The sequence below is a fragment of the Crassostrea angulata genome, chromosome 5 (genome assembly GCF_025612915.1).
Source record: "Crassostrea angulata isolate pt1a10 chromosome 5, ASM2561291v2, whole genome shotgun sequence".
NCBI lineage: Eukaryota > Metazoa > Mollusca > Bivalvia > Ostreida > Ostreidae > Magallana > Magallana angulata.
The window spans coordinates 4,837,200-4,851,661 of NC_069115.1; the positions used below are offsets into that span (position 1 = coordinate 4,837,200).

General features: G+C 32.4%; 1 pseudogene; it reads left to right on the top strand.

Moving 5' to 3' along the window:
• The first annotated feature begins 9,847 nt into the window (after positions 1–9,847).
• On the top strand, positions 9,848–13,933 carry LOC128185660 (uncharacterized; annotated as a pseudogene).
• Positions 13,934–14,462: the final 529 nt, after the last annotated feature.

The following is a 14,462-nucleotide window of genomic DNA, read 5'->3' on the forward strand; positions in this document are numbered from 1 at the left end:
ATCAACATTTTGAATTTCCTGGAGAGTCTTATTTTGGTGACGGACAGCGCAAGCTAGTGATGCGGGCCGAGGCAGAATAGCAGGCTTGTTTAGGTCTGGCAGCGCTGGCATTGAAGGCAGAATGTTCCTGGTTAAAGAGTCGCCCATCATCATTTTTTCATCATCACTGACTCTTTGGTACACACTCAAGCTTTGAACCGGTTTATGTCCTGTGACTGCCATTACCTGTGACGGACCAAACATGGACGTTGACAAAATGGACGCACCGGTTGCTCTAATTGAATGATTGGTATATATTTTAGAAAGGCCAGCTGCTTTACTAATTCGGCTTAGAAATGTGCTGAGTTTTTTTTTCACCAACCCGTACGTTATAAAACCAAACACTGTCTGAGTCAACAAACGATTCTAGTGGTCGTTGCTATAGTCTGAAAAAAAGGTTCGACGTGTTGATCAGGATGAATTTGCATTACTTTCTATTTTTATGAAATGTGTATTTTAAAAGTGTATTAATTTATAATATAAACATATATACTTTTGATCTATAAATCTATTTTGTTTATTTTTTTACACTTACTTGTCACACTATGGATGCAACTTTGAATTATACATCTCATAGGAGAGTACTGGGCAAAAAGTGGATCCTAAAAATATGATTTAATATCCATGAAGAAAGAACACTTAATAACAGTTTGGTATACACTATTTGAATATGATATTTTTTATAATTCAAAACAAAGATGAACAGTTCACCTACCTGGCACTTCTGGCATTATTCCTGAAGACGATTCTTTGTCAATTTTATGGTTTTTCGTTAGCTCGTCCACTACCTTTTTCACGTACTTTCGGCCAGTTTTGTCATCGGTGAAAACTTTGAAAGTGTTTTTTGTCATCCCGTGCATGTTTTCATTGCCCCTGCGACAGAAGAACATCCGTACATCAAACTGAACTTTGTTGAACAGTCCTTGTGGTATGTGTGGAGTATTTATTGAGAGGTGCATGCTTGTGTACAGTTTCTGTATATCAGGCTCTGAGGTAGTGCTAAACATCCCCCTTTCCGACACGTTTTGGCTTTAAAGCAAGTATTACTGTCAGTAAAAGCAGCAGGGTCCTTGATTATGTCATATTTCTTGTTGAATGGTGGACTTTTCAGGTGTCGGTTTAGTCCGTGACGAATGCCCTCAAGTGAGTTTACCTTATAGTGAGTTTTAGTGACTGCCATCCACTTTCCTGAGATCCATATAAAAATGGCCAAGGCATTCGTCCAGTTTCACGTTGTCAAATGCTTCAAAATCCACCGATTCTCCTTTTTGTTGTAAATATTCTTTAAACACTTTCGCTGCTCCTTTGTTTGATTGTAATGTTTTTTCTGAATTGAGCTTAATTCTCTTATTTTTTCGCCCCTCGTCCGTCGTCTGCACGAACCTGCAGCTGGATGCCATTGTGCAAAATAGTATTACGTCACGGGTAAACGGGGGATCACTCTAAATATTTTGGGGCTTAAAAATTAAAGGTATGGTGGACCGTTTGTGTAAAAAATCAGTTAAACTAACGTTACGTCCGCCATGTTGCCGTTTAAATTTTGACGTTTGCCGTGTAATATAGCATTGAATCATGATTTTTTGAAGTATACACTCTCATAACTGCAGCGGTGTGTGCATACAAATTGAGTAACGCGCGTTAGCGCGTTATGAAAATTTGTATGCACACACCGCTGCAGTTATGAGAGTGTATACTTCAAAATATCATGATTTAATGCTTATATTTATATTTTTTTAACTTCTTGCCTTGTCTGCAAATGTGATTCATACCTCAAAATTCCTATCTTATCCTAAGAGTAAGTTGATATTAATGGAAGAGCCACAGTAACAGCCACAAGCGTGAACTTTGATTTTCGCTTGTGACGTTGCAGTTTACAGCGTTCAATGTTTGTGACGTCATAATTAAACTCGTCAGTTTGACCTTTGACTACTTGTTGCATTTAGAGGCATTTAAACATCACGGAATTTAATTGAAAAACACAGTAGAATGTAATATAGAGATTTATAAGGCAATCACGTGACGCGTTTCGTGCAATGACGTCGTGACATTCTAGTCCGAGGCAAAACAAATACGCGTAGTGTATTTGTAAAAGTAATCAGAAATGTACATGTAACTGCGTAGCTTGATAATTGCAGTTAAGTGTATGACCAATAAAGCCCCACCCGAATACCACCAGAAACCCGTCAAGACTCCATGCTCATTCTGATCGTGAACTTTGTTTTGCAATGGCTTTTTTGATGCTGCCTATTTGATGAAATTTTAAAAGAGACTGAGGTAATGTATATACTCATCCTTTGACCACTAGCTTACGTATCATTACCTCTGATTCTGGTGCAACAAATTTTCACACTTTTAGGAAATACCTGCTTGCCAATTTCAAAGGTTCTTGATTGTGAATTATGCTACATTTCCTTTATTTTTAAAGATAACTATTTTGCAGGTGTTGTTGATGAATTTAACAACTCATTTTTTTTCGCTTGACAAATATATAGAAGTAATTTAGAGAGAGCTAACCATTTTCGAATGTCTCTTCACAAAAGTACAACGAGAGACTACAAGAAGATAAATTTTAAAGAAGTAATGTATACTCATTTTATGACATGTATATATAGCCCAACACTTAAATTCTGTCTCTTGGACACTTTAGGTGAATGGAACCATTCTGGTTCTTTAAGGTGCATTAATTTTCAAATTTAAATTTTGTGATGTCATAAATATGTAATGAAACCAAATCATCAATTCTATCTACTGGAGCTGAGGTATGAGCGGATATCATTCCGATTCGATCCCTGATGATCACGTGGGCTGTGAGAGTATATATAAGCAGCGAGTATGGAGGTTGCAAGTCAGTTAATTGCAGTGTGAAGCACAGGGGCCAAGCCCGTTTTAACATTAATATCAATGTAACCATAAATCACTTCGTTGATAACCCTTGATAAGTAATACGTCAAAGTCTTACGTGCCTGAATATGGGTTTCCAGAATTATTCTACAGTGCATGCGCGGATCTAGAGGGGGGGTCGGGGGGGGGGGGGTCCCGACCCCCCCTGGAAAATGAAAATTTATTAAATTTACATAGTAAAATTATCGCGAAAATAGGCCTCGGACCCCCCCCCCCCCCCCCCCTGGCAAACACAATTATCCTTCGGACCCCCCCCTGGAAAAATTTTCTGGATCCGCGCATGCAGTGTTAGCTGAAAGTTTATAGGAAGCGCGCGCTCGATGGCAGATAAAATAGGACATTGTAAATATTATTGATTAAAGTATTTGATGGAGAATTTATATATAGTTGATTTAGGTAATATTTCTTAAATTGCTCAGAGAGCAGCCTAATATTCGAACCAGAAACGTTACAGTTATACATTCTTCACTTGACATGTTTGATCAATATCTTTATTATCAAAATGTTCTTGACTCAAGAAATCACTTTTTATAAATTATAATGTCAATTTTGAACTATCTTGGAAGTGCTGTACGTTGTATTCTATGATTTGAAAATATTGTTAAAACAGCAACCATTTATTATAATAAAAATGCCAATGATCCCAAAATTTGAAAATTTATTTTGGACCCCACTTGGATTTTTATCTATACATGTGCCCTTTTTTATCCCATTTACTCAGTATTTCTCTTTAGTACAATTGAATCTGTTCAATTCGAAACGTCATATTTTATAAAGGACAAATAATTGTTATAGCTGAAGTTGCTTTTAGTATTATTTAATAGTTGATGTTTTTAATCAGACAAAGTACAGCGCTTTATCAGATATTTTAATCATTTAATTATTAAGGAAAAACTTGTATATAACAAAAGACTTGACCTATAGGACCGGTGTTATATAGTGCCTTTTCCCCCTAGCCATCTTTCGCCCCGGAAAAATGGCTATATAGCAGTTCTTTCCCCCGGAAAAATGGCTATATAGCAGTTCTTCCCCCCGGAAAAATGGCTATATAGCAGTTTTTCCCCCAGGGAAAGCTGACTATATAGTGGGCTTTCCCCCTTTTTATAGCCAGATTACCCCCACGGAAAATCTACTATATAGTGGATTTTCCTCCTTTTTACATTCCGGCCATGTATATGGCGGACCATTCGTGGCTATAATTTGCAATGATTGATATGATATTAACTTCTCATAAAATAGGATAATTATGGCATTTATTAATACATTGAATAAAATAGTATTTCATGGTTTTTTAACTCCAAACATGAACTAAGGCACGCACCTCCATAACATTCATGTGTCATCATCGTTTATTTCACCTGTTTTTACACCTTTTTAAAACACCTTTTACACGGATTTCGGAATACCTCGAATCTTTTTCATCTAATCGATGCTTATCTACAGTTTCGACTACGACGTTAAGAACACGTGAGAACACATTTGAGTAAAAATACGCTGGTTTGGATTTTTAATTTTCCAATATATTACCATCTCTGTATAAGCTTCTCCAAGGGAACTAATTGTACAATATTGACTTAATTTTGTAGAGGAAGGGAATAAAAAGTGGAAATGTATTACTCCCATTGTCCAAAAGGCTATCAATTTTAAATTAATACCGTTTGAATTGACGATCTTAAAACAATTATATATTTCTTCTTCTAAATATCAAACGGGAGACAGGGTGCAATGATATGATGAGAACTGAAATGTTTTAGTTTTATTTTGATTGATGGGGTTCTAAATCATGGGTAAGGGGTATTTTAATTGATTATATATCAAAAACATGTGAAAAGTTAGTGTTTACAATTTTGTTTTAAAGTTACGCATATTCATATTTTTTAGCACATTTTTTACGAAACGCGTGATTTTATGATGTAAACATTTTGTTTAAAAAAAGGAAATGTCTTCACAACCAGAACAATGTCGGTATCTTTGCTGGTTACTTTGGAAAATGTGAAATGGAGCCTGAACTAACCTTATGTATATATTTACACTCAGTATTTGCTAATTTTCCACTTTTAAGTTTGCAACGTGATTTATATAAATACAATTTTGAAAACGATGCCATATAAATCAAAATATACGATTCACTTACCTAAAAATCGTATATTACTATTTGTTTCATATTTTTGCAATAAAGATTTACTTGTGTACCATACTTTTTCTTCGAACAATGAAACAAGGGTAATTTTAAAAAAAAAAAAACCAAAAAACCAACACATCTATTGTGATGAGCTGACTTATTTTTTTTTTAAATATAAGCTTGGTCTTCTAATCAACTAACAAGTTAAAAAAGTCGTATACATGTATGCGCTTAGGTTGGTTATTTATTTTTGATTTTCGGTTGCTCCCTTTATGAATAAAAGTTTATTGATTTATTTATCTAGTTATTTATTATATCATTAGTCATCTTATGAATTGATTAAATGTTTTGAAGAATAATGAATTTACCTGCGTACCTTTTAAAAAAAAATTGTTCGTAAACTTTGGACTATATATGATATGGGCGCCTTAGATGGCCCCCTAAAATGAACATCGTCGTTTTACTTCAATTGTTTTGTTTTCTTTGTACAGATATATGTGATATTTATACATTATGTGCTCACATTTAAGAAATATGACATCGTAAAGACAACCTTTTCCCGCCATTTTTGCAATTTTAGCATAAAACAGCTTGTTTTCAAGCAGTTTTTCTTTCAGAAAACATAGAGCGCATGCTTGAACAAACAAAATATTTTAATCAGAGATATATATAGCCAAGACTAATAAGTAACAAAAAAATATCTTTGTTCAAGCACGCGCTCTATATTTCCCATTCGTAAACGGATAAGAAAAATGTCAATTTTTGACCGATTTTGATTTAATTGTAGTAATAGCGTTACTTCTGACGTCATATACTGCAAGTGAGTGCAAATAAATCAAATGAATAGGTAAAAAATATATTTTAAATCAACTCTTGTAAAAAATAACATAACATGTTACTGTACCCGAACACTTTAAAAAAAATGCGAATTATGGGGGCCAAATTTAAATCATATATATAGTTCTTAAAAAAGAAAAACAGAATCGTAATTTTCAATCATTTTGATAAGGAAATATATGAGCGATTGTGTATTTTTAAATGATGTTTTTACTTTTAAATGACCGTAAAAATATGTTCATGTGGTCATATTTAGTTTTTGAGATATGGGGCCCTAAAAAATACATTTTCTTTATAATTGGATTTCAAACATCGGGCTCGAAAACAACAAAGGCCCCTACCCTGCATGGGGGCTAAAATTTTCAAAGTAGAGCTGTTCATTTAAAAAAATTACCTGAAGTTTCTTTTATACTTATTACAATATTAATAGGTATATTCAGTATGTTACTTAAACTTAGAGAGCCACCTCAGTCTAGTATGTGACCTAATCAACTAGTCTAGAGTGTCTAAACATGATAAGTAAAATCCATGACTTGTATAGCAGATGTTTCAGAGCTTGTAATCATAGTTTAAGGTCCTTTCTACATTGATACTTACATTGTTTTAAAATCCATTGTAAAGAAAAAAAAATGAATAATGCAAGTCTATAACGAGGACTTCACACAGTAAAAATGTTGAAAAAAATTAAGCACGCATGCACAATATTACATTAATATTAACAAGCGTTTAAGTAACTTTATTCAAACATTTTTAAATCATCTATACACATTAACTTTTCATGCGATTAAGAAAATAGGTAAACAAAAATTCCGAACTGTTTCGGGATTCGAACCCAATAAAAAACGTCGAATACTATTTCAATCTATTCTAACTGCTTTACCACGCAACTTATCTGGACAAGACTTATACAGGGAGAATTTAAAACAGCGTTCTTAGATTTCATAGGTATTAATGATTTTTCCCAAAAGTTAGATTTTTAAAAAATATTTCTATATTAAAAAAAATAGGAAATTGGCAGTTTTCAAGATATTGTCTTACTCTGAACGTTAAGATTAGATTAATTTTGTGTCAAGTAGGCAGTTTTTTCACAACAATGAGGATCCCCTTTTTTAAAAACATGAAATCTGCCACATTTGTATGTGTAATCATTTTCAAATTCTTATAATGTTCTTATAAAAGTTAGTACAAACTCGAAAGAATGAATATTGAGTAATCTAGATAAAATAAAATTTACCCAGAATCAATCATTTACAAACCCTTTTTAATAATTAAAATTTACATCTATTACATGTATTTAATTATTTTTTTTTTTAACATTATCTTAAGGATATGTCAGTTATTTTTTTCATTTTTTCAAAAATTTAGCGAAAGTCAATAAATGAATAGACTGTAACCTACCTGTAACTAATTTCCTTTGATCTTTGACACCCTTACCTGTGCACCATTCTCACTTAGCTAAAATCAGTAACCCATAGAAAATTCAGAATTTTAGCTAAGTGGGAAGACATCAGCTAGCTGTACAAATAAAGTTAATTAAATATATAATGTATCTAAAACGTATTTAGATAAGAATTATAATAAACAAAAGGAATATGAGAGATATTGCGATGAAATATACAAATTTTACACAAGTTTTCCAAGCCAGAGGAAAACGAACATCGAATAACCAGGCCAGTGCATTAATTACAAACAGAATAATGCACACAAAATAAGAAATAAATGCAAAAACTTTAAGACCACGAAAGGAATATTACACGATGGCCACGAGTTATAGGTGTCCAATCGGGTGTAACGAAATCGAAGGTTTTCGAGTGGTGTTCAGTTTCAAGTATCTTTCGACTGTAATTAAAAATTTTATCCAATTGTGTTTTATTGCCATACCTTGTAAAAAATATAGAAAAATTCAAGAATCGTAAGATAGCGTATATCTAGTACGTATGTGTAATATGCAGAACCAAAGGTAACCCAATTCTAACTCCGTGTTTTATGGGGGATATGTACATTCCAAATGTAAACCATTTTTGAACTGGCTTGTTTCTGCCCACAACTGACCACAACTGTTGTCAAAAGATAAAACAGCGATACATTTGAGGTTTTACGTCTTGTATTGTAGACAAAACAATTGAACAATGCCCTTTTAATCACTTAGAGATATGCAGCTGCAGACTAATACATACACATGTATACTCATGATATTTAATTCGGAAAAAATAATTATGAAAAAGGTTCACTGGTATCCACTCTAAAACCATTTGTTGAAGAAAGGTCTAAGCTTGTTTATTCAAGGTGTAACTTTGTCTCAAATTTCTGTTACCATATTCAAATTCGTCTCAGTCGGCAGGATATATATTGTGTTTATTGAGGTATACATCAGAATTATCTTTCCGCTAAAAGATATCCCTCTGATAAGAGAGATAACTTCTGTAGAAATTGATCTGACTTTGTTTCTGTTAACTCACAAATATTAAGGTATGTAGCAACAAGGGAGGCGGTGTTGGATCAAATTTTTATGAGGCAATATCTACATATATACCCCTCCCCCATGGATTAATTTTAAAAAATATATATTACTAAATTCTATGTACTAGTTCTGTACATGAGCAGTACATGTTTGATGGTTTAGGCCAGAAAATTTTTTGATATTTTTTCTCTCTATCTATAGCTCATTAAAAAAAGTGAATGAATTATAATTTGGCAAAACGTGACCAAAACAAATGCAAATTGTAAACCTAGTTATCGCCGTTTGAAACCTAAAACATTTCAAATGTTTAAAATGAGATAAGGGGTTTCTATTGGGAGGGAACAGTTATGGGGCAACAAAATAAAAAAAAACAAGTATCACATTTCATTCAAGACAATGTATACCTATATTGAGATCATACAAATTCATGGAAGCTCATTCATTTGATCGCCTTTTTTTGTTATAACAAAATGCTCTGGTTTACATTTTTGGCATTTCTAAAACATATAGATCCTTTTACTATTATCTTATCCAAATTTAAAAACAACAAACCTTTCTTGAAAAATTAGAAACGGTGGCAATTTATCATGTACTGTATTATATGTAAAACATTTATGTAAAACCTTCAATAAAAAGCAGCGCTTCATTATGTTTTGTAATATGAATTGCCAATGTATATAACTATACACCATTTTTCATATAAAGTAAATATTTTTTATTTCATGCTGCGATGGTAAAAGTTTGCTTTTTCTTATCACTATGTCTAGTTTTGATTAGACACTTTATCAATTTTTGAAAAATCTAGCAGCGGTTTATCACTTCAACTTTGTTTCATTTGAATCTATTGATATTGACTTTGATGAAAATATATATGAAAAATATATGTTAAAAATAATAGCAGAGGGATATTATACCTTAAAGACAATTAACTTTTGAACCCCTTACCCACTTCTCAAAAAATGTACATGTACTTTAGTTATACGTATACGTGTAAAATAACTGTGCCTCTATGGACACAGAAGATTTAAGTATAGACTGGGGTTTTCGTTGTTCTAAAAATAGATCCCATGCCGACTGATGAAAATATAAATTATCACTTACAACAGCTGTAGCACAGTGCATCTGCAGACAAGGCTTGAAGATTTGAAAATCTGAAAAAATATGAAAGTGGTTCATTGGTAGCCTTTCTACAACCATTTCTGGAGATAAAAAAAGTTTAATTTTGCATCAATGTTAAAACTTTACATCAAAATAGGTTCTTGTTTGCGTAATTTGCTTACAAAACAACAAGTAAAACCTCATTTATTGATGTTTTATCTTTTGGCAACAGTTTACTTTTGGATCTTTGAATATACACGATGGCTTCAGGTCCCCCTTGGATGCAATAAAATTCAGAAAAAAAGTTATTAGTGAATTAAAAAGGCTTATTTAAATTTAAAAGGCTTATTAATTTTATATGATCATTTTGTTTTAGAAAAACAACAATCATGGCAAATGAACCTGAAACAAACTTTTTGAAGATTATTTTTCTGTTAATGAGGTATGGATCAACAGTATTGCAGCACAAAATTGAGTATGAGCTACGAATTCGAAAATGGCAAACAGTGACTGATTTCTTAAAAGAAAGAAAACATGATATACTCCATTTAACTCTTGATAAGAGCAGAAAATGTTGCATCAAAAACTGCAAAATACAAACTGCATCAAAGCGTTTGATAAACACGAGATTGTTAGAACTTATGTACGAAGATGTTAAAAGAAGTTGCTTACCAAGGTTTATTCACTGCTGTTCTTGTAACTTTACCTCCAAATCTGACTTAGACATCTAACGAGCTGCCTGCTTTTGGAGGTAATTGATCTTGGACAGAAACAAGCAATTCACAATTTACGAAATCTACGGAACAGCAAGGCACTACTACACAGAGGAAACGCTGAAATGAATGATGACGAATACGAAGGTCTGTGGGCGAGCTTGACAAATAATATAAAGGAAGTTGCTGAGAAATGCGAGTCATATTTTTATTCATCAATTTGTAAGGATGTAGACAGATTAAAGAATAGATCCCTTGAACAGTGGGAATGTTACAGGGCACAAGAGTGTTGGAAAGAATTGAAGGTAACAAAAATAATGAACACAATTTCTCCATATCAATCAGATAAATTGTTAATTTGTTTATTTAAAAATATATGTAAATCACTTCATATCTAAATATTGCTATTTGAGTTATAATTAACTAAAGAATTGCTTTATTTAAGTTATTATCATTGAGAATTTTACTAAAAAATGTGTATTTTCAAAGATTTATGTTAAGAAAAGTTCATGCGTTATTACGTGCATATATAAACATCACTTTTATCTTGAAGAAAGTAGATGATTTTCTTCAGAGTGTGGTGGAACAATGGACTACATCAAATTTATCGGAAATGAAACGTGACGTTGAAATGGAAAACATGTATGGTATGTGCAATTACTTCAAGAACTCAATAAGCAGATTTCCCTTTGTTAATTCTAAATAATAGTATTCTTTTTAAAAGAGTATATTGCTTGAGGTGCAGCAGAGATTTTGTAATGCAGAAAATAAGTACCCAAAATCCAAATTACCTGGTATATGTAACATACAATGATGAATTTTTAACATTAATGCATATGGTTTTATAATAGGTTAACACATTTCGTTTTTTTTCTGTTCATGTGTACATAGCACACTATTTAATTATCTTATTTCATGCTTTATTTGATTAACATATAAAAGATAATTAAAAATTCGGGAATGCTTAAATAGAAACATAAATAAGATTGATATGTCAAAAAATTGGGTTTTGAAATCTGACTTGACGCAGTATGTGACTTTATTTAGATTATTCAACGTCTTGCCTTAAAGACCACAAAGAAAAAATTGGTACATATGTTGGACCAAAGAGAGCAATTAACCACAGTTTAAAGGCTCTTGAAAAGTACAGGTTTATGGTCATAACTGGAGAGGCAGGAAGTGGTAAAACGCGCTTTGGACTTGAGTTGATGTCCCGGATGCAGAAAAAACCCAAAACAACATAGCATTAATTTTAACAGAATGCAGGCAATGGAGCAAATTAGATTTTGAGAAAGAGTACATTCTCTTCGTTGATGATTTATTGGGAAAATCAAATGCTAATGATTCAACTTTTCAGGGTTGGAGCACGACCTTTGATTCAATGCATAAAAAGTTAATGAATAATCGTGTGATTATCATTTTTGCTCTAAGAAATTGTATTTGGCATTTAATGAAAGACAGATTAGCTGACTACACATTGTTCAGATTGCTGAATTCTTCCAATCTCCCAGTCGATCTCTCGGGGATGGAATTTGAAATAACACCTGAAGAAAAGTTAGAAATGCTGATAAGATTTTGTAGATTTTATAATGTTATTCTGTGCAATACCACTCGTGAAGAAGAGGTGTCATTTGAATGTTCAAACAACGGTCCTTTGCGTCTTAGTCAGAAATCACTTCAAATTATTATAAACTTGGATACTACGGGTGGGTTCCCATTTTTATGTGAAGAATTTTTCTCAAATCAAAAGTTCTTAAAAATGGGATCAAGCTTTTTCATGCTCAATCTGCTCGCAGTTATGTTAAAGGACAAGTTGATGAATTGTTAAGTCACGAAAAATACTTGGGTTACGCAATATTGGTTTTCTTTCCTTTGAGAGATAATTCGCTTAAGGTGATTAGTCTAGAAGAACTCTTAAAATATAAAACAGAAATCATCAAACTTGGAGGAATGGTTGGAGATATTAGCCCCATAAAGATAACCAAAGCATCAATAAAAGGTTCTCTAAATGACATGCTAGATATCTTTATTATTTATTGTGAACGTGGCTACAGGTTGAAACATATGGTCATATTTGAAGCTGTTTTATTATCTTTAGGAGAAAATTTTCCTGAGGAATTTTTAAAGCTTGTTTCAAAGTCGGTCATTTTTACTTATGTCAGATCTAAAGGTTATGTTCCTGAGAAGCACGAGGTAATTATCCAGTTAGATGAGGACTTGACAGAATCTTTAGCTAAAAAACTGATAGAAATGTATGGATCAAACAAAGAAGAAGCATATTCTGATATATACAGTCATCCATCATTTCATGGCAGACGACTTGTAGATTGTTTTTTGGACATCGTAGAGAGGGAGGAAAGTTTTAAGGTCTTTATAAATTCTTTTTTAGCTGGTGCCTGTAAGGAAAGAAAAGATGTTTTAGCTAGTGAAGTGATCAGACGATTTATTAGCTCTGATAAATTTGAAAGTGAAATTTTAGATTTGATACTTAATTATGATCTTATTCATAGTTTCAGACATTGTATGACTAACTCAGGATTTCGAAAAAAAAAATTCACAGTTGATTTTTAAAACCTCAGGTTTTCAGATTATAAAAAAAGCTTTCAGATATAAAGCCCGGAAATGCATAATTGAACTTCTTAATTGTTTTGATAAGGAAAATAATCTAATGACAGACGAAGAAAAGCGAAATGTAGCTTGTGCACTTACAGAAATGTGTAAAGGGTTTTCTTTTCTGTGTGATATTGTTTTGCATCATAATCCCTTAGATGGTAATGACTGGAGTGATGTACTGACAAGGATAGGTGAACTTTATCCTAATCAAAACGGCAAACGTAATATGTTTTACCTTAACGTCATTGGAATTTCTATAGAAATCGGTCATCTGGACATCGTTTTAAAATTTCTGGAGAGGATTGAAATCCTTATATTACCAATAATTGAAAAGTTGATGTACAGCAGTTTTCTGAATAATGATGAACACTTATTTAATATTATGTGCAAACTAATAAAAATGGTGTTAACCGCTTAGATTCCTACGAATCAGCAACTTTAATCATCGATTTAGTTCAATTCAGTGGTAACGAGGACATGTTTATTGCATTTCTGGATAAATTTGAATGCAAGTTTGACTTCTGTACTCAGGATGAAAACACTACAATACTTCATGTATGTGAAACGAACAATTTTACTGATTCTAATTTACTAAGGCTTCTTCTGAGGCCAGAGGGAAAGTTCATGTTTAACTCTGAAGACATGGATGAAATGACACCTGTTCAATGCAGGAAATCCTACCAATATCTAGGTCACTCACTCAGCAGTCTTGTTCGTGGTGTAGATTGGAAGGATGATACACTGGTTGTATATTCATCATTAAAGCATGCTCCAATTCTGTCGGGTTTCACTAAACAAAAAGGTCCACCAAGATCCAAGGACTGCTGACAGTTACAACTTGTATCAAGACTTGAGTTTTAAATAGTGTTTTGGGGATTCTAGAAACAGTCCATTGTATCAATGAGGAGCAACATTTTATCTCAAGTACAAGGAAAGAAGTTAAAGTTCCAATGCACAAAAACTACGAAAATCTTTGCGAATGATAAAGACTTTGATAGAATGGACATGTTTACCTACTTTTATACAGTTTCAGGCTGAATTCTAAATTTCGTTTGCATTTCAATTATCGGTCTTTATTTTTATTCATTTGAAAATATGTAAGACTTATTATGTGTTGTTCTTATTCTGCAGAAATAAGTTTAGGTATCATGTTATACCATTATAGTGCAACTCAGACAAATTCAATTGCCTGTGTATTAATTTAATGACCAGTAAATGTACACTTTTTATCCGTTTTGCGTTTTTCTTAATATTCTGCTTGTTTTTTCATATACATGTATTGTTTTTATCTCAGACCAGAGAAACAATGTGTAAATATACTTCCATTTCTGCAGCATGATATAATATGGGTTTTTTTACGAAGGGGGGGGGGGGGGGTTGGTGGAACAAAAAAATGTTATCATTTAGCTTTGTTAATAATTTGAAAGATGTAACTAGCATTTGTTTTACTTTTGTGCGAAATTCATGGATTTGATATGTTGTACAACTTTAATTATATTAGTGTTATAAAATATAGGTTTGAATTTGATGCAATGTACATTAACATATTATCTGATTATATGTACCTATTTAAGACATATTAAGTTTTATATTTGTATAAAGTATTTAATGTTGTCATCATTCCTATCCTACAAAGATGTGTACATGTACTTAATATTTAATGCTTACTAAGAATATT